Below are 21,826 nucleotides of genomic sequence, written 5' to 3'. Positions count from 1 at the left end.
ACTTGTCCTACTTGTTGGCATTGATTTTTCCCATATTAGATTTTAAATTCCTTTCAGATTAGAAATTTGTTTTACTCATCTTTGTAGCCCTGGTGCTTAATTCTTTCACAGAGGTAGTGTTCAATATACAATATATGCTTGGACTTGCTTTTACTTCTCTGTGCTCAGTGAGTGTTGAAGAATGGTGTATTCTAGTCTCCAAAGCATTTTCACATGATTCATATTGTGTGGCCTCTTCTATTCACTCAGCCTTTTCTGTATTGGATTACCTAGATTGTGGATCATGCTTTTACCCAGAACTGATCCTTGTGAAGGGCAATATGGAGTGGCTGGAAGGGAACGAAGGCTTTCCTCAAAACTGTCTTTGGTGATGGTGTCACCCTGATGCCCATTTCATTCCTTTAGTGGAGTTACCTCTTCTCAGGAGTCCAGTATATCCATGCTCTTCTCCTTAATTCTCTTCTTAAGAAATCCTCTTTCTATTCTCAGGAAGTAATCTGATAAATTAATTCACCCTGAGGTCAAAATCTTCTATATCATAGCAATCAGGCAACCACTAAACAGTACTTTCTGCTTGGGTTTCTTACCCTTAAATTTTCTTCCCACAGCATGAGGTTACTTAGTTGCCTGAATTAAAAAATATGTAGTAACTTACAATTTAATATTCAATCATCAATCCATTAACTTTTACTGGAATCTTGGCACAATTAATTGGCTATATTATCTTTCTTAGCAAATGCCTGAGAGAATAACTGTCTGACCAGGAGGAGGGGGTATGGAGGCAGAATCTGGGACCGGGAAACAGACACTGCCAATAAAGTCTGGTCAGCAGGAGGCTCATGGATAATTTTGGAATGGAAGAGTTAGCTGTCATTTTTGGGTAGTGGTAAGGGGTGATGAAAAGGGGGAGGAGGGAGCTGAAAGAAGAGAGAATGTGTTTGGTGATTCATTCAACACTTTTATTGAATTTTATGATGGGCCAGGCACCAGGGATTATAAAAAATAATAATATGATGATTTTGCATTGCAATTACTCATTATCTAATAGGAAAATTTGATACCGTAAGTCACAAAGCAATATTATAAGCAACAGCAGAGGTTAAATGTAATGTGATCTTGGAGCATAGAGTGGGAAGCAATAAACTCTATAGAAGATGTAAATACAGAGAGAAAGAAGAGAAAGCAGAGAAAGCAAAGAACAACAAGAAGCTACAGAGAGAAAGTAATATTTATTTGCATCTGAATGGGTAAACATATTTTGCAGATAGAGAACAGGAGGAATAGCATTCTAGGGAGAGAAGATTGTAGAGGAATTCATTCTCCAAGTATGTATTTATTGGACACCTACTATGCATTACATGCTTTTCTAGTTGTTTGGAATATATCAATGAACAAACAGACAAAAGTCCACACTTAGGGAGTTCACATTCTAGTTAGGGAGACAGAAAATAAATAAGATTGATGATTAAAATATACAGAATGTTACATGTAGGTGGTAATGAGAAAGAATCAAGCAGGCATGAGAGATATGAAATGCCGGGAGGGGAACTAATATTTTCAGTAGAATGACCTGGAAAGCCTCCCTGAGAAGGTGATTTCAGAATAAAGATATGAAGAAAGTAAGGGAACTAATCATATGGCCAGCAGGGATAAGGATGCTTTGAGCAGAGGAAACAGCAAGTGCAGAGGCCTGAGCCAGGTGCAGATGTGGGGTCTTTGGGAGACAGCAAGGAGGTCAGGATGAGAGAAATGGAAAGACTGAGGAGTGGGGACTAGGAGGAAGTGAGATAAGAAAGGTAAAGAGAGGGGAGAACCTGGGACCTTGTAGGACACAGTAAGGACTTTGGCTTTTCCGTAGAGCAGATTGAAGAGCCATTACAGGGTACTGAGCAGAGGAGAAATACATTCTTGTTTTTTTTTTTTTGGAGACAGAGTTTTGCTCTTGTTGCCCAGGCTGGAGTGCAGCGGTGCAATCTCAGCTCACTGCAACCTCCGCCTCCCTTGTTCAAGCGATTCTCCTGCTTCAGCCTCCCGAGTAGCTGGAATTACAGGTCTCTGCCACACTCCTGGCTAATTTTTTGTATTTTTAGTAGAGATGGGTTTTCACCATGTTGGTCAGGCTGGTCTCGAACTCCTGACCTCAGGTGATCCACCCTCCCCGCCCAGCCTCCCAAAGTGCTGGGATTACAGCTGTGAGCCACCGCACCAGGCCGAGAAATACATTCTGACTAAGATTTTAATAGAGTCACTCTGGTGGTTATGTTGAGAAATGACTGCAGGGAGTCAAAGGCAGAAACAGGAGGATCATTTGGGAGGCTAGTTTTACAATCCAGGTCAGAAATTATGTTAACTCGAACCAGAGATGTGGGGATGGTGAGAACGGTTCGAACTCTAGATGTATTTTGAAGGTGACTGACATAAATTAATAATATTTTGAACATGAGGTATGAGAGGAAGAAGAGTCAAGAATAGCTCAAAGGTCTTTTAAATTTTAAATTTTTGTGGGTTCATGGTGTATATACTTATGGGGTGCAGGAGATTTTTTTGATACAAGCATCCATTATGTACAGGTATAATAATCACATAATGGAAAATGGGGTGTCCATCCCCTCAAGCATTTATTCTTTGTGTTAGAAACAATTCAATTATGCTCTTTTAGTTATTTTGACTATAGTCACCCTGTTGTGCTAGCAAATACTTGGTCTTATTCATTCTTTCTATTTTTTTTTAAGATGGGGTCTTGCTCTGTTGCCCAGGCTGGAGTGCAGTGGCGTGATCTCAGCTTACTGCAACCTCCGCCTCCCAAGTTCGAGTAATTCTCCTGCCTCAGCCTCCTGAGTAACTGGAATTACAGGCACCCATCACCACATCTAGCTAATTTTTGTATTTTTAGTGGAGATGCGGTTTTGCCATGTTGGCCAGGCTGATCTCAAACCCCTGAGCTCAGGGGATCCACCTGCCTCGGCCCCCCGAAGTTCTGGAATTACAGGTGTGAGCCCCTGTGCCCGACCGCTTTCTATGTTTTTTGTACCCATTAATTACTCCACTACCCCTGCCCCACCAGCCCCTACTATCCTTCCCAGCCTCTGGTGACCATCCTTCTACTCTCTATCTCCATGAGTTTAATTGTTTTGATTTTTAGATACCAGAAATAAGTGAGAACATGCCATATTTGTCTTTCTGTGCCTGGTTTATTTCACTTAACATAATGACTTCCATTTCCATCTGTGTTGTGGCAAATGACAGAATCTCATTCTTTTCATGGCTGAATACTACTCCATTGTGTATAAGTACCATGTTTTTTAAAAATCCACTCATCTGTTGATGAACACTTAAGTTGCTTCCAAATCTTGGCTATTGGGAACAGTGCTGCAATAGACATAGGAGTGTGGAGATCTCTTTGATATACTGATTTCCTTTCTTTGGGGTATATACCCAGCAGTGGGATTGCTGGATAATATGGTAGCTCTATTTTTAGTTTTTTAGGTGTTTGAGGAAGCTCCAAACTGTTCTCCATATGGTTGTAGTAGTTTACTTTCCCAATGACAGTGTACACGGGTTCCCTTCTCTCTACATCCTTGCCAGCATTTGTTATTACCTGTCTTTTGTATAAAAGCCATTTTAACTGGGGTGAGATGATATCTCACTGTAGTTTTGATTTACATTTCTCTGGTGATCAGTGATGTTGAGCACCTTTTCATATGCCTGTTTGTCATTTGTGTGTCTTCTTTGGAGAAATGTTTTTTCAAACCTCTTGCCCAGGCTGGGCATGGTGGCTCATGCTTATAATCTTAGCACTTTGTGGGGCTGAGACAGGTGGATCACTTGAGCCTGGTAGTTTGAGATCAGCCTGGGCAACATGGCAGAAACTCATCTCTCCAAAACATACAAAAATTAGCTGAGTGTGTAGCTCCTGAAGTTCCAGCTACTGGAGAGGCTGATGTGGGAGAATCAGTTGAGCCCGGGAGGTCAAGATTGCAGTGAGTCATGATTGCACCATTGCACTCTGGCCTGGGTGTCAGAGGGAGATCTTGTCACAAAAATAAATAAATAAATAAATAAATAAATAAGTAAATAAATAAATAAATCTCTTGCCCATTTAAAAATTGGATTATTGGATTTTTAAAAATAGAGTTGTTTGAGCTCCTTATATATTCTGGTTATTAATCCCTTGTCAGATGGGTAGTTTGCAACTATTTTCTCCCATTCTGGGGTTGTCTCTTCACTTTGCTGATTGTTTCCTTTGCTGTGAAGAAGGTTTTTAACTTGATCCCATTTGTCCATTTTTGATTTGGTTGCCCATGCTTGTGGGTGTTACTCAAGAAATCTTTGCTCAGTCCAATGTCCTGTAGAGTTTTCTCAGTATTTTCTTTCTGTAGTTTCATAGTTTAAGGTCTTAGATTTAGGTCTTAAATCCATTTTGATTTGAATTTTGTATACGGTGAGAGATAGGGATCTAGTTTCATTCTTCTGCATATAGATATCCAGTTTTCCCAGCATCATTTATTGAAGAGACTATCTTTCCTTCAGTGTATGTTCTTGGCACCTTTGTTGTAAATGAGTTCACTGTAGGTGTGGGGATTTATTTCTGGGTTCTCTATTCTGTTTCATTGGTCTATGTGTTTGTTTTTATGCCAGTATCATGCTATTTTAATTACTATAGCTCTGTAGTATAATTTGAACTCATGTAATGTGATTTCTTCTTTTTTTTTTTTGTTTGTTTTTTTTTGCTTAGGATATCTTTGGCTATTCTGGGTCTTTTGTAGTTCCATAGAAATTTTAGGATTGTTTTTTCTATTTCTGTGAAGAGTGTCATTGGTATTTTGATAGGGATTGTATTGAATCTGTAGATTGCCTTGGGCAGTATGAGTATTTTAACAATATTGTTTCTTCCAATCCATGAACATAGAATCTTTCCATGTTTTGGTGCCCTCTTCCATTTCTTTCATCAGTGTTTAATAGTTTTGATTGTAGAGATTTTTCACTTGTTTGGTTAAGTTAATTCATAGGTATTTAATTTTACTTGTGGCTACTATGAATGGGATTACTTTTTAAATTTGTTGTTCAGATTGTTCACTGTTTGGGTATACAAATGCTATGAATTTTTGTATGTTGACTTGGTATCCTGCAACTTTACTAATTTTTTTTATTAGTTCAAATAGTTTTTTGGTGGAGTCTTTAGCTTTTTCCAAATGTAAGATCATGTCATCCACAAACAAGAATAAATTAATTTCTTCCTTTCCAATTTGGATGCCTTTTCATTCTTTCTCTTGTTCGGTTGCTCTAGCTAGGCCTTCCAGTACTATGTTGAATAAACAGTGGTGAAAGTGGGCATCTTTGTCATGTTTCTGATCTTAGAGGAAAGGCTTTCAGTTTTTCTCTATTCAGTATGATACTAGCTGTGGGTCTGTCTCATATGGCTTTTGTTATGTTGAAGTGTGTTCCTTCTATACCCATTTTTTTGAGGGCTTTTATCATGAAGGGATGTTGAATTTCATCAAATGTTTTTTCAGCATCAATTGAAATGATCTCATGACTTTTGTTCTTCATTCTCTTAATATGATGTATCAAATTGATTTACTTGCATATGTTGAGCCATCCTTGCATCCCTGGTATACATCTCACTTGGTCATGATGAATGGTCTTTGTAATGTGTTATTGAATTCAATTTGCTAGTATTTTGTTGAGGATTTTTGCATCAATATTTATCAGAAGTATTGGCCTGTAGTTTTCTTTATTTGATGTGTCTTTGTCTGGTTTTGGTATCAGGGTATTACTGGACTCATAGAATGAGTTTGGAAATACTCCCTCCTCTCTTTTTCAGAACAGTTTGAATAGAATTGGTATTAGTTCTTCTTTAAATGTTTGGTAGTGAAGCCATTGGGTCCCAGGCTTTTCTTTACTGGGAGACTTTTTGTTACAGCTTTGACCTCATTACTTGTTATTGGTCTGTTCAGGTTTTGGATTTTTTTTATAGTTAATCCTGGTAGATTGTATATGTATAGGAATTCATCCCTTTCTTCCAGATTTTCCAATTTATTGGCTTATAGTTGCTCATAGTAGCCACTAATGATTCTTTGAATTTCTGTGGTATCAGTTGTAATGTTTATTTCTAATTTTATTTATTTGGGTTTTCTCTATTTTTTCTTAGTCTGGCTGTTTGTCAATTTTGTATAACTTTTCAAAAAAACAACTTTTTGCTTCACTAATCTTTTGTATTGTTTTCTTTATTTCAATTGTATTTGTTTCTGCTCTGATCTTTGTTTTTTATTTTCTTCTACTAATTTTGGGTTTGGTTTGATTTTTTTTTTTAGTTATTTAAGATGTATCATTAATTTTGCTTCTTTTTTGATGTAGGCACTTATAGCTATAAACTTGTCTCTTAGGACCATTTTTGCTGTATCCCATAGGTTTTAGTATGTTTTGTTTCATTTATCATCTGTTTCAAAATATTTTTCTTTCCTTTTTAATTTCTTCATTGACCCACTTTTCATTCAGGAGCATATTATTTAATTTTCATGTATTTGTTTAGTTTCCAAAATTCTTCTTGTTACTGATTTCTAGTTTTACTCCATTGTGGTCAGAGAAGATGCTTGATATTATTTCCATTTTTTGAATGTTTTAAGACTTGTTTCATGACCTCACATATAATCTATCCTTGAGAATGATTCATGTGCTGAGCAGAAGAATGTGCATTCTGCAGCCATTGGATGAAATTTTCCGTAAATATATGTTATTAATAGATCTATTTGGTCTATAGTGCAGATTAAATCCAGTGTTTATTTTTTGATTTTTCTGTCTGGAAGATCTGTCCAATGCTGAAAGTGGAGTGTTGAAGTCTCTAGCTATTATTGTATTGCAGTCTCTTTTTCTTTAGGTCTAATGATATTTGTTTTATATATCTGGGTGCTCCAGTGTTGGGTGCACATATATTTATAATTGCTATAAACTGTTGCTGAATTGACCCCTTTATCATTATACAGTGACCTTCTTTGTCTTTTGTAGTTTTTGTCTTAAAATCTATTTTGTCTGAGGTAAATGTTGCTACTCTTCCTCTTTATTCGTTTCCATTGGCATGAAATGTCCTTTTCTTTATTAATTTATTTTTAGTATGTGAGCGTTTTTATAGGTGAAGTGTATTTCTTGTAGGCAACAGATCATTGGGTCTTGTTTTTTGAATCCATTCAGCTATTCTGTCTTGATTGGAAAGTTTGGTCCATTTACATTCAATATTATTATTCATAAGTAAAGACTTTTTCCAGTTCGTTATTTGTTTTCTGGTTGTTTTGTAGATTTCTCTTCCTTCTTTTGTTTCTTTCTTTTACTGAAGGTGATTTTCTCTGGTGATATGATTTAGTTTCTTGCTTTTTAATTTTTTGTGTATGTGTTATATGATTTTGGTTTGAGATTACCATGGGGCTTGCAAATACTATTTTATAGCTCATTATTTTAAGCTGATAACAACTTAACACTTTCTCCATAAACAAATAAGCAAAAAGAAAGTTAATAAAAACTCTATGCCTTAACTTTGTTCACCTAACTTTTTAATTTTTTGTTGTTTCTATTTATACCTTATTGTACTGTCTATGTCTTGAAAAGTTGTTGTAGTTATTATTATTTAATCATCTTTGATGTTACTTTTATATATTTTTATTTTTAATTTTATTTATTTTATTTATATTTTCCACAGGTTATTGGGGTACAGGTGGTGTTTGGTTACATGAGTAAGTTCTTTAGTGGTGATTTGTGAGATTGTGGTGCACCCATCACCTGATCAGTAAACATTGCACCCTATTTGTAGTCTTTTATTCCTCATCTTTTTCCCACACTTCCCCCCAAGTCCCCAAAGTCCATTGTGTCATTCTTATGTCTTTGTGTCCTTGTAGCTTAGCTCCCACATATCAGTGAGAACATACGATGTTTGGTTTTCCATTCCTGAGTTATTTCACTTAGAATAATAGTCTCCAATCTCACCCAGGTAACTGCAAATGCCATTAATTCATTCCTTTTTATGGCTGAGTAGTGTTACATTGTATGTATGTATATACTACAGTTTCTTTACTTGTTGATTTATGGGCATTTGGGTTGGTTCCATGATTTTGCAATTATGAATTGTGCTGCTATAAACCTGTGTGTACAAGTTCTTTTTTGTATAATGACTTCTTTTCCTCTGGGTAGATACCCAGTAGTGGGATTGCTGGATCAAATGGTAGTTCTACTTTTAGTTCTTTGAGGAATCTCCACACTGTTTTCCATAGTGGCTGTACTAGTTTACATTCCCACCAGCAATGTAGATAGAAGCGTTGCCTGATCACCGCATCCATGTCAACATCCAATGTTTTTTGATTTTTTGATGATGGCCATTCTTGCAAGAGTAAGGTGGTATCACACTGTGGTTTTGATTTGCATTTCCCTGATCATTAGTGATGCTGATCATTTTTCATATGTTTGTTGGCCATTTGTATATTTTCTTTTGATAATTGTCTAGACATTTATGTCCTCAGCCCACTTTTTGATGGTTTTTTTTTTTTTTTTTTTTTTTTTTTTACTGATTTGTTTGACTTCATTGTAGATTCTGGATATTAGTCCTTTGTCAGATGTATAGATTGTGAACATTTTCTCCCACTCTGTGGGTTGTCTGTTTACTCTGCTGACTGTTCCTTTTGCTGTGCAAAAGCTCTTTAGTTTAAGTCCCAATTATTTATCTTTGTTTTCATTGCATTTGCTTTTGGGTTCTTGGTCATGAAATCCTTGCCTAAGCCAATGTCTAGAAGGGGTTTTCCAATGTTATCTTCTAGAATTTTTATAGTTTCAAGTCTTAGATTTAAGTCCATAATCCATCTTGAGTTGATTTTTGCATAAGGTGAGATATGAGAATACAGTTTCATTCTCCTACATGTGGCTACCCAATTATCCCAGCACTATTTGTTGAAAAGGGTGTCCTTTCCCCACTTTATGTTTTTGTTTGCTTTGTCAAAGATCAGTTGGCTGTACATATTTGGGTTTATTTCCAGGTTATCTATTCTGTTCCATTCTATGTGCCTATTTTTATACCAGTACCATGCTGTTTTTGTGACTATGGCTTTATAATATAGTTTGAAGTCAGGTAGTGTGATGCCTCCAGATTTGTTCTTTGTGTTTAGTCTTGCTTTGGCTATATGGGCTCTTTTTTGGTTCCATATGAATTTTATAATTTTTTTTTTTCTAATCCTGTGAAGAATGATGGTGGTATTTTGATGAAGATTGTGTTCCTCCTGTGGCGTTTTCCCCCATGCCTCTGGCCACTGTCCCGAAGGGCCCCTGTGGTGCCAGGCAGGAATGGCCTGCTTGGGGACCCAGTGAGCTCCCAGGGCCTTTCTTGCTCCTTCCTCTACCCCTATATTTTGCTTGGCTCTCTAAATTGACTCAGCCCCAGGTAAAGTCAGAAACTTCTCCTGCAAACTAGACCTTCATTTTCGCCAGTGGTGGTGTGTGTTCAGGAGTAGAGGATCTCCCTTCCCAGTTCCACAGTTTGGGCACTCACAGTATTTGGGGTGTCTCCCGGGTCCTGCAGGAGCAGTCTGCTTCCTTCAAAGAGTCTGTGGGTCCTCTCGGGATTCCTAGTTTGTTCTTGCAGTTGTTCTGGAGCTAAAATTCATCATGTGAGCCTCTGCACTCTGCTCTGTTCGTCCAAATCGGGGCTGCAATCTAGTCCTGCCTCCTGTCTGCCATGATGATCTGTAATTATTATTTTTGATTGATTTATTGATTAGCCTTTCTACTTAAGAATAGTTTACATACCACAGTTACAGTGTTATAATATCCTGTGTTTTTTTGTATACTTACTATTATCAGGGAGTTTTATGCCTTCAGATGATGTCTTATTGCTCATTAATGTCTTTTTCTTTCTGATTGATTTAGTATTTCTTGCAGGGAAGATCTGGTGTTGATTCATCACGTTTTGTTTGTCTGGAAGTCTTTATTTCTCCTTCGTGTTTGAAGGATTTTTTTTTTTTTCCAGATATACTATTCTAGGGTAAAAGTGATTTTTTTTCTTCTTTTTTCCCCCCCACCCTTCAGCATTTCAGCACTTTAAAAATGTCATGCACTGCCTCCTGGCCTATAAAGTTCCCACTGAAAAGTCTGCTGCCACATGCATTGGAGCTCCATTGCCATGTTGTTTGTTTCTCTCTTGCTGCTCTTAGGATAGTTTCTTTATCCTTTGGGAGTTTGATTATTAAATGCTTTCAGGTAGTCTTTGTGTTAAGTCTACTTGGTTTTCTATAAGCTTCTTGTACTTGAATGCTGTTATCGTCCTCTAAGTTTGGGAAGTTCCTTGGTATTATCCCTTTGAATAAACTTTCTACCCCTATCTCTTTACCTTCCCTGTAAGGTCAATATCTCTTATATTTGCCCTGATGAAGTTATTTTCTAGATCCTGGAGGCATGCTTCATTGTTTTTTATTCTTTTTTTCTTTAGTCTTCTCTGTCTGCCTATTTTCAAGTAGCCTGTGCCAAGCTCACTAATTTTTTCTTCTCCTTGATCAGTTCTGCTATTCAAAGACTCTGATGTATTCTTCAGTAGGCCAATTGAATTTTTCAGGTCCAGAATTTCTGCTCAGTCCTTTAAAATTATTTCAATATCTTTATTATGTTTATCTGACAGAATTCTGAAATTTTTCTCTGTATTATCTTGAATTTATTTGAGTTTCCTCAAGACAGCTCTTTTGAATTCTCTGTCTGAAAAGTCATATATCTTTGTTTCTCCAGGATTGGTCCCTGGTACCTTATTTAGTTCATTTGACGAGGTCACGTTTTTCTGGATCATCTTAGTACCTGTAGATGTTCATCTGTATCTGGTCATTGAAGAGTTACATGTTTAGTGTAGTCTTGGCAGTCTGAGTTTGTTTGTACCCGTCCTTCTTGGGAAGGCTTTCCAGATATTCAAATGGAGTCAGGTATCATGATCTAAGCTGTATGTGCTTTAGGGAACACCCAAAGCTCAGTAACACTGTGGCTTTTATAGACTCATAGAGGTACTGCCTTGATGGTCTTGGACGAGGTCCAGGTGATTTCTCTAGATTACCTGGTACAGACCCTTGCTCTCTTCTCTTACTCTCTCCCGAGCAAATGGAGTCTCTCTCTCTTTTTTGAGCCACGTGGAGCTAGGGGTAGAGTGACACAAGCACCCTGTGGTTACCACCACTAGTACTGTGATGAGTCAGACCCAATGCCAGCACATCACTGGGTCTCACTCAAGGCCTGCTGTAACCACTCCCTGGCTACTGGTTATGTCTGCTCAATGCCCTGGTCTCTGCGACTAGCAGGTAGCAAAGCCAGCCAAGCCTGTGTTCTTCCCTTCAGGCCAGTGAGGTCTCCCAGGCCCTGGGCAGGCCTGAGGTGCCACTTGGGAGCCAGGGACTAGAGTCAAAAATCTTAACAGTCTACCTGGTGTTCTATTGTACTGTGGCTGAGCTGGCACTCAAACCACAAGGCTCAGTCCTTGTCACTCTTCCTTCTTCTTTCCAAAGGCAGAGCAGCCTCACACCATGGCCACCACCACCACCACAGGCCCATAGGGAGTACTGCCAGACTACTGCTGAGGTTCCCTTAAGGCCCGAGGGCTCTTCAGTGAGCTTGTGGTGGAAGCTTCCTGGCCTGGGATTCACCCTTCAGGGCAGTGGGCTCCCCTCTGGCCCAGGGCAGGTCCAGAAATGCCATCCAAAAGCCAAGGCTTGGAACTAGGGACCCCAAGAGCCTACTTGGTGCTCTACCTGCTGTGGCCAAGCTGGTACATAAGGTGCAAGGCAAAGCCCTCTTTACTCTTCCCTCCACTTTTCTCAAGCAGAAGTCTCACCCCATAGTCACCAGAGTTGGGGATGTGCTGAGTCTCAGCTGAAGCCAACAAAACTGAGTCTCACCCAAGGCCCTCAGTGTAGTACCTGGGTATCACTGCTGGTTATTCAGGGCCTAAGGGCTCTTCAGTTAGCAGGTAATGAACGCTGCCAGGACTGAATCATTTTCTTCAAGGCAGCAGGTTCCCTTCTGGGCCAGAGTGTGTCTAGAGATGTTCTCTTGGAGCTAAGGACTAGAATGGGGACCTCAAAACTCTGACTGATGCTCTATCCTCCTGTAGCTCAGTTGGTATCCAAGATGGAAGGCAAAGTCCTCCCCACTCTTCCATCTTTTCTCCTCATGCAGAAGGAAGGAATTTCTTTTGGAGCTACTAGCTGTGCAGCCTAGGGTTAGGGGAAGGGTGATGCCAACATTTCCTTAGTTGCCCTGGCTGGTGTCTCAGTAGGTCACTGCCCCTGCAGTTCTCTGCCTCTTAGCTCAGCTCAGCACTAGGACTCACCTAGGTGTTGCAAAACTTGTGGCCTAGACTGGCTTTCAAGGTTTTTTAGGGCTCCAGAAAACTTTAACTCATGATGGCAAGGCTTGCAGGAACTCTTAAGTTCCAACTGCTGGAATCTGTAATTCCCCTCTTTCTTGGGGAAATGATCCCTCTTTGGTCAAGCATCAGCTGAGCTTGGTTTTGTTTATCTTTCTGCTATAACAGGGCAGCACTGAGTTCAATGCCTCACAATCACTGAGTTCTGCCTCTCCCCAGTGCACAGAAACACTGTCCACACCATGCCACCCCTACCAGGAGATAGAGGACGGGTGGGTCAGCTATTGAAGACTGTTTTTCCTACCTTTTCAGTGCCTCTTTCAGTGATATGAAGTTAAAACCAGGTACTGTGAGTGCTCACGTAATTTTTGAGTCTTATGAAGGTGTTTTTATTTTGTGTGTATAGATAGTTGTTGAATTGGTACTCTGTTCGAAGAATGATCAGTCCAGCTTCTATTCTGCCATCTTGCTCCACTTCTGTCTTAGCTTCAAATTTTAAGTTGCCAGAAATTGAGAAAGAAAAGGAACTAGTTTGGGAAAAACAGTAGGAGCTCAGTTTGGGGCATGTTTAATTTTGCCTCTTAGACATCCAAGTGATGTTAAATAGTTAGTTTCGAATATGTGGAGGGATCCAGGTTGAGGATATAATATTGAGAGTCATCATAACCATATAGATGGCACTTAAAGTCATGATTCTAGGAGAAGTTATGTAGATCCTAGATGAGATTGTATAGGGAATGAGTGTAGATAGTAAGAAAGAATATATTCTAGAATTGAGTCTTGGAGAAATCTAACATTTGGAAGTGAGAGAGATGAGAAAACAAACAAACAAACAAACAGGAAAAGGAGCTAAACAGGTGCAACCAGAAGTGAAGGAGGAAAACAAAGACAATGTGGTGTTCTGGAAGCCAAGAATACAGTGTTTTATTGAGAGAATTTTTACCCATGTCAGAAACTACTGATAGGTAAAGAAAAATAAGGACTGAGAAATGGTCTTAGAATGTAACAAGGTGGCTGTTGGTAGCCTTGTGAAGAATCATTTCAGTATAGTGATGGAGAAAAAAGCTTAATTGGAGTGTGTTTAAGAAAGAATGGGAGCACATGAAAAGATAAATGTCCAACATAATGGAACACAAAGGAAACATCAAAATCACAATGAGCTACCACTTCATACCCACCCAGGATGGCTGTGATAAACACTGTAGGTGATAACATGAGTTGAGAAGGACACGAAGACATTGGGACCCTCATGCACTTCTTGAAGGAATGTAAAATGGTTCAACAACTTAGAAAATGGTCTGACAGTTCCTGAAAAAGTTAAACACAGAGTTACCATATGACCCAAAAATTTCATTCCTAGTATATACTCAAGAGAAATAAAAACATGCATCCACACAAAAACTTGTACATGAATGTCCAGGGCAGCATTATTTATAAGAGCTAACAAGGGAAGATAATCTAAATGCCCATCAACTGACGCATACATAAATAAAATGTGGTATATTCTTATAATGGAATATTATTTGAGAATTTAAATGAAAGAAAACTGATACATGCTACAGTGGTGAGCCTTGAAAACACTATGCTAAGTAAAAGAAGCCAGTCACAAATGACCACATATTTTATGCTTTTCATTTATATGAAAAGACCAGAATAGGAAAAATTTATAGAAATAGAAAGTATATTTCTGATTTCCTGGGCCTGGGGGATAGAGGATGGAGATAAATAGGAAATTACTGCTAATTGGCAGGTTTTTTGGGGGTAATAAAAATATTCTAAACTTAGATTTTGCTAATGCTTACACAACTTTGTGCATGCTAAAAGTTTGAATTTTATATAATTTTATGGTATGAGAATTATATCTCATGAAACATTTTTTAAAAGAAGAAAGAATGGGAAGACAGATATTAGAAAGATCTAGTAGAGAATGCTTTCAAGAGTGCTATAAGAAAGCGATAATAATACATCATTAGTTGAAGAGGAAATCTGGATTAAAGAAAGGTTATTGTTTTTAAGATGAGAGAAATACCAGTGTATTTTATGATGTTGCAATCAATCTAATAAAAAAGGGAAGTTTGATAAAACAAGAATGAGAGAAGACTTCGTGGAGCAATATTTTCAAGTAGGAAAGAGAGAATGAAGATGTAGTGCATAGGTGGAGGGATTTGCTCTGCGGGAGGATGGACAGTTCATCCATAGTAATAGAAGGGGAGGTGAAGTATATTCACTCTGATTCTGGCAGGTGTGTAGATTTTAGGTTGAGGTTTTTGAAAATTCTCTTATAATTGCTTCATTTTTCTCATCATAGTAGAAAGCAAGATTGACTACTGAGAATGATGGTGAGGAACAAGTGTTGGAAATTAGAAGAGAAAATTTGAAATACTTGTTCTGGAGAGTGAAAGAAAAAATGGATTAGGGAAGAAAAGGATGATTTCTGGGGTGAACGCTTGTGAAGTTTAGTGAGCATGAGTATAATGTGAGAACAGTTGACATGCCTGTGTATTTTTCTCCAGCTATCTTCAACTGCATGAATTCAGGCATGGAGTAAGTGAGGAGTTGAGTTTATCCAGGGTTTTTATTTTGCTGGATTATATTGGGTTTCCAGACAACATACTGTGAGATCGAGATTTGTATGCAGGAGTTTACTGAGGAGTGTTTTCAGAAGCAACATCTATAAGGGATGGAGGGCAGGAGGAATGAGCAGAGGAGGGGTTAAACAGAAGTGCAGTTGTAACAGGTCTCAGGCAATCCTACAGGGAGCTGTGGAGCTGGAACAACCCTCTGATTTGTCCCAAATTGGAGTAAGGAGGCTTGGCATTTGTGCTCCTTTGTAGACATTTAGACATGGAATTCCTGTGGTCTCAGAGGCTCCCAAGAAGTGAGGGTAATTCCTCAAGAGGGACTTGGCTGTGAGATGACAGAAATTAACACTCCTAGTAGGTGCGGTAGTAAGTGCCTTAGTCCTGAAGGGAAGGTAATGATGGCACACCACAGAATCTGCTACAGTTCGCCGTTTGCCCTGCTTGCTTGTGTACTAAGCTTACTCCTTCTAAGACCTCCTCCTGCATTCTGATAAGTTTCTTTTCCTAGAAAGTCTTATTACATGAGGAAGGTTAGTGGGACTAATCCTGCCTCTATGACCGGTCTAGAGGCTGCCATTGATACTCCTCATTTGTACTACCTCAATGTACTATCCGTTCTAGATTCTCCTCTTTCTTGGCTAGCACCTCTGCTTATCTAGGTAGCTTACCTGGTGGTATGACCCAGATTCTTATATAAGAGGTGTCTGAGCCCCTGGTTCCTTGGCTACCAAACCATTTTCTAGAGTTGACTGTTACATTTGTGCATTTACTCAAAATTAGGCATAGTCCACAATGAACCATAAGGTAAAACTGAAGATGGACACCTTGCATTAAGAATGGGAAACCAAAAAGATAGAAGGATTTGGGTCCCAGGTAGTCATGTTTTGAACTCTCAATCACAGATTTTTTTTTTTTTTAATGAGAGAAAAATATACCCTTAGGTGTTTGACTATTATCAGGTCCCTATTAACAGCTAAATAAAATTCCCAAGTAAAATAATAGTGTAGGACAGATATCCCCCTAACCCTCAAACTCCATATACCATACATCCAGTAAATATTTGAGTTCACCATGTGCCAGACATTTCTTTCCCTAGATTTCTCCATTTCTGCTTAAGACACCATCATTCTCCATTCTCACCATCTGCTTAAGAACCCATGTGAGGTTTAGTGAGCAAGAGTGTAATGTGAGAACAGTTGACGTGCTTGTACATTTTGGTCCAGCTATCTTCAGCTGCATGAGTTCAGGTATAAAGTAAGTGAAGAGATGTCTGAGCTCCTGATCTACTAAGAGCTACTGAGACCAGAAATCTTAGCCTTCCCCTTAAATGCCTTCTCATCCTAATCTGCACATCCAGTTAGTTGTCAAAGCCTGTCATTCTGCCTCAATAATATCTCTCGGCCTGGTACGGTGGCTCACACCTGTAATCCTAGCAATTTGGAAGGCCGAGGCCTGTGCGTCACCTGAGGTTAGGAGTTTAAGACCAGCCTGGCCAACATGGTGGGACCCTGTCTTTACTAAAAAGACAGAAATTAGCTGAGCATGGTGGTGGGCACCTGTAATCCCAGCTACTTGGGAGGCTGAGGCAGGAGAATTGCTTGAACCCAGGAGGGAGAGGTTGCAGTGAGCTGAGATGGCACCACTGCACTCCAGCCTGGGTGACAGAGCAAGACTCCATCTCAAAAAAATAAAATAAATAAATAAATAAATAAATAAATAAATAAGTAAGTAATAATACCTCTCATTGCTGTCTTCTCCCCTCCATCAGTATTTGCATTGTCCTAGATTAGGTGTTCTCCTCACCTCTGCCAATCTTGGCTCTTCCAAAAACTTTGGTCTTTTCATGCTCATCCCCAGTGTATCCTACAAACTGCTATAAAGAATAGTTATAGTCAAATCAGTAATAATAATTCTTCTCAGAAGCCCTCAATAGCTTCCCATAATATATCATATGAAATCCAAATGCATTAGTGTTGCATTCAAGGCTTTAATCCAGCCATGCCACATATTTTTTTCATTTTAACTTATATTGGATTGGTTACTAATGATTTTCCCAAATATTTATTCCATTTTCCTGATGCTCTGTCCCTCAGCCCCCAACACACATGGCTTGTTTCTTTCTCATCATTTCCCTTTTAGTTCTTTCTTAGACTTATCACAGTTTGTAAATGTATTTACTATTTACATCTTGAATTTTTTTTTTTTTTTTGAAACAGAGTTTTGTTCTTATTGCCCAGGCTGGAGTGCAATGGTGCAATCTCGGCTCACTACAACCTCCACCTCATGGGTTCAAGTGATTCTCCTGCCTCAGCCTCCCGAGTAGCTGGGATTATAGGCATGCACCACCACGCCCAGCTAATTTTGTATTTTTAGTAGAGACGGGGTTTCTCAATGTTGGTCAGGCTGGTCTTGAACTCCCAACCTCAGGTGATCCACCCGCCTCTGCCTCCCAAATTGCTGGGATTACAGGCGTGAGCCACCGCACCCAGCCTACATCTTGAATTTTTTCCATTAAACATCTAATGTTTTCCATTCAACATCTAATTGCCAGAATGTAAACTCCCTGAGTGCAGGAACGTTGTCTTAGTCACGTCCCAATTTCCAGCACCCAAATGAATGTCAGTGTAGGGGCTCAATGAATATTTGCTAATTGAATTAATGAGTGTGATGGCACTGTCAAGACTATCTCAGCTTTGCACAGAGTGGTTTTAACATTCAAGCTGGAAACAGCATGGTTCTACTCAGGCTCCTGTGTTTCCTACACAGGCTTCTGTGTCTCCCCTTAGCTCCAGGGGAGAGAGTCATCCTCATGGTAGGAGACAAAAGAAACTGCACCCCGATGGCAGGGAGGTAAGCTGTCTACAAGGAAGGGTCCCTGTCCTCTGTGTTGCGGGACCTTGTCTCTAGGCAATCTCTTTGAGTCAAATGAATAAATGTCCTTCCTATTTTATACTTACCTTATGTGTGGTCACGAGGATTACTTAGCCTTTCAAAGCCTGATTTCTCTTGGGCTTCGTCTAACTGCTGAAAACTTAGTTTGCTCTTGTAATATAAATAAGCACACTCGGGGCAGGGGGCTACATTTTATTCTTCCCTTAGGCAAAGCATAAAAACAAACAAAACAACCACCATGCCTAAAGTCTCCAAAAAACTCATAGTTACCACAGGGAAAATATGTCTGCGGAGATTTTATTTATTGAATAGTGGGTAAGGACGTATTTTATGGTACAAAGACCTTCCATAGGGAGAACATATCATGGCAGCTCAGCAGTGGGCTGCGTAAAGTGTTACAGGCATGAAGAGGCAACGGATTTACGTATCAGGTTCATAGATGCATCCTTTATTAATCCAAAGAATCAATGCTGGCCAGGCAGGCTTTGTATTAGACACTGGGCACGCCATATTTCTTGGAGACTTAGAAAATTTCTATTGCCTTTTGATGCTTGTGACATCATTTTTTTCAAACCACAAATTGGGGTGTGTGTTTTTGTGTGTGCATGTATGTGTGTGTGTGTCTAGGCAAATAAGCATTACAGTTCAAATGAGTATTTAATAATATTTATAACTTGTAATTTGATACATATAAATGGCACCCTTGAAATATCAAATGGACAACAAAAAAGATACCTTATTATTAATTTTAAAATCTAAAATGCCCTTCTTTTACTATGCGGTCTATATCAGGCCCTCACCTGCTTATCCTCCCCTTTCCCCCCTCCCCTGATTTTTTGGCAGAGCAAGAATCTTGCCTTCTCAGACTGTCAGAAAAGTAATCTATTTTTAAATTTTCAGAATTTCAGGTCTCCTGTCATTAAACACGACAGAGGGATTTAGGGAAAGAGAAAGCATTGTTTGAAAAAGAAAGTCAGTTTTTAGTGTGACCTAAATGTATACGAGTCCAATGTTTAGACAACATAGCAGGTTAAAGCTGGATTTTGAACATATTTTCAGAGTGCGCTTTGGCATGCAGCATTTTTGAGAGAGGTGTTATGTAAGTTATCAAAAAGCATACATTTGGGGTAGGACTTTTGTTTTATCCAGAAGCTAAAAATCATCGAGTGTTGTGTTTTAATATGCAGATAACCCTCATTCTGATTTCAGTTTGGAAGCTTGATCAGGAAAGGTCTTTACTGTGGTGTTGAGGGCGTCATGTTCTTCAGAAAGAAAGCTGTCTGTTTTTCTTTTCTCCAGAGGAACTGCAGTTTAGGACAGGCATAAAGCTGGCAACATAACCAAGGGCAGAAAAAAAATTCACCCCTATGTTCTATTTGTCAAACTGACCTGCAGGTCACAACCTGAAAGTTTATGGATCGGTGAGGCCTTGTCTCCGCATAAGCATGTTTTCTGGACTTTGGCTGAAGCTAAATTCCTGACTTCTGAAAGAGGGGTGGGTGTGGACTTCCAGCAGGAATAGCCAGTGGGAAGGAAGTAATATTCATTAAGAGTGTCTCATGCAAGCCGTGCGGGGCTAAGCATGCTCAGTGTAAATTCTCCTGGAGCCTGTCAAGCTATGTTTGAACTCGTTCCAGAATAGTGGATTTACTTTTTTTTTCCCCACCAGGAAGAATACTCGATTAGACTGCATTTTGCCTTGCTATTCCTTCTCCCTTTCTCTCTCTCTTTCTTTCTTTTCTTTCTCTTTCTTTCTTTCGTTTCTTTTCTTTCTTTCCTCTTTCTCTCTTTCCTTCTTTCTTTTTTTCTTCTTTCCTTCCTTCCTTCCTTCTTTCTTTTCTTTCTTTCCATTTTTTTTTCCTCCAGAAGAATGGAAACAGTATTCTTTTCCGATCAGTTCAGTAATACAATGTCCTTCAGTGTCCATATGAGTATCTCAGTGGAGAAGAAAAGAAACTTTGCTACCTGGGAACTGAAGACTACTTAGGTCAGTAAATGCTAATAAACTTCTTAAAGACTTACGGAGCCAGGAGTTAACTTTTCTTAACTGTTAAGGTAATCTACAGCTAATGTAATTGCCTTTTCAATTAGTGGGTGTACACTGATTTTTTTTTTTTTCCACACAAAAACTATGTTTTTCATGTATTGGAGTGATTTCCCAAACACAGGGAAAATATGTCTTTTGGTTAATTTGCATTTGAAAGAACTTCTTTTTGTATGAAAGGTTCTTTCTCTCTACCACAAATTATGTGTTTTTTAAACAAATATTGTGGTGAGCTGATGTAGCCGTAATGGTCTGAATGTGGATGTGTTCTGTGTTATATTAATTCTTGGCTTGGGTAGGTTTGGTGAAAGTTATTGCTTTTGTTGCTGCCAGAGATGAAAGAGAGTTTGTTTTATTGTGGATGTTGTTTTGGAACTTTTGGTGAGCTTTGAGGCTGCCTTGGGAGCCCCTTATAGAGAGGAGAGCCATCTCTTTCCACGTTTAATGTGCATTTTTCAAAATATTCAAATTTAACTCTAAGACGGGAGTATAGCTTTTTAAGAATCTGTGTAGGAATAGAGTTTTCTTAAAAATGTAGTTTTGGAGGGAAATGGTTTATAGAAAGGTTTGTAATAAAGAATTTAAATCAACACCGCCATGGTGAATAGAAGCAAAAAATGCAAAAAAATACTGCATGCTATGTACGTACTGATTCAGTTTAGGTTAATAATTTTACTTTTTAATTTTAAAAAAGTATACCAGGCCTTAAAGGGCTGTCTTATAATATCAACTGATAACACAGAGGACTCATTGGAGAGATGTTAGGATCTCAGAAAATATCAAGTTAGCAAAGGTGGCCCCTTTAAAAACATCTGAGGACTGAGGTTATGAAACCACATGGCTTCATGTAGGAGCAGTGCATCCTAGGCTAAAGCACTTTAATTTTATTCAAGAATTTTAAGAGTAAAAGGGGATTTATTTCTTTTCAAAAAAGAACAGCCAGGCGAGGATTATTGATCCGTCAGGGATTAAATATTTGCTGGAATACAAAGCATCACATATTATCAATGTGTAAATCAGACTCGCCAGCTATTCAGGGGATGTAAATGAAACGACCATAGTTTCAGCCAGAATCAAATGCAGCAACACCCCTGCCCTGCTTTCTTCATCTTTATGTCCCAGAAAGGGATGATAGAGGTGGGGCAGGGTGTGAAATGAGACTTAGCCAATGAGCTGACCTTGCTCTTTTAACTTCTGTCCATCTGTTCTTACCGGGCAGCTGAAGCAGTGAGCAAAGTGGGACGGGACCTCAGGGGGGACCAGGAAGCAGAGGCCAGACCCAGCCAAGGCTGTGATCTGTTCCCCACCCTGCAAGTTAGATATCAGGAGGAGCTAAGCGGATGCGTCTAAATCCACTTCCTTCTGCTCCCAGAGCTTTGATTTAGTACCAAATGCTGCTCTTCTGCACCTGCCTCTGTTTTTCATAAGTAAAAGCTTCTCCCCATGTGTAGATGGCGCTTTATTCGATACAGATCAATCCCTAAGGAGATAGCTGAAGTAATTTAGTCTTGTTTTGTTTTTTTTCTTTCTTCTCTGACATGTGGCATTGATGAGGTTTAATTGAAACAACAAACCTTTTCTGGGATGCGAGAGCACAGTTTTCCATGGAAGAGTGTGTGTGAGCGTATGTGTGTGTGTGTGTGCGCATGCAAGTCATTTGCAGTCTGGACTCTGGGACGCTGCCTCTTGGAAGGCTTTGCAAGGCTGAGGGCATTTGTCTGGAGCCAGGGATCTTTTCATCACCTTGTCTCTGCGTTGGCAAAGAGGAGGTGCACATTCTGCAGCATGCTGTAACTCTTTACCCTGAGTCCTCGTTCCTAATACTGCAGTCTCCCCACAACACCCCAACTGTTTCCCCTTCATGACCTGTGTCTTGAAGCATAGCACCGAAACCTTTTGAGGCACAAAGGAAAACCAAAGAAGCAGAGAATGAACAAA

The 21,826-nt window shown here is 39.1% G+C and overlaps 1 long non-coding RNA gene across 2 annotated transcripts in view; it reads left to right on the top strand.

The window, feature by feature from the left end:
* Positions 1–18,851: 18,851 nt before the first annotated feature.
* Positions 18,852–21,826, top strand: part of LOC112441180 (uncharacterized) — a 204,894-nt gene continuing 201,919 nt past the window's right edge. For both annotated transcript variants that reach the window (XR_008620282.2, XR_010113501.1), the window contains exon 1: positions 18,852–19,831. This is a non-coding gene — a long non-coding RNA (uncharacterized LOC112441180). The remainder of the gene's footprint in view (positions 19,832–21,826) is intronic.

This window comes from Pan paniscus, chromosome 9 (genome assembly GCF_029289425.2).
Source record: "Pan paniscus chromosome 9, NHGRI_mPanPan1-v2.0_pri, whole genome shotgun sequence".
Taxonomy (NCBI): Eukaryota; Metazoa; Chordata; class Mammalia; order Primates; family Hominidae; genus Pan; species Pan paniscus.
This window is presented reverse-complemented; position numbering and strand designations above follow the sequence as displayed.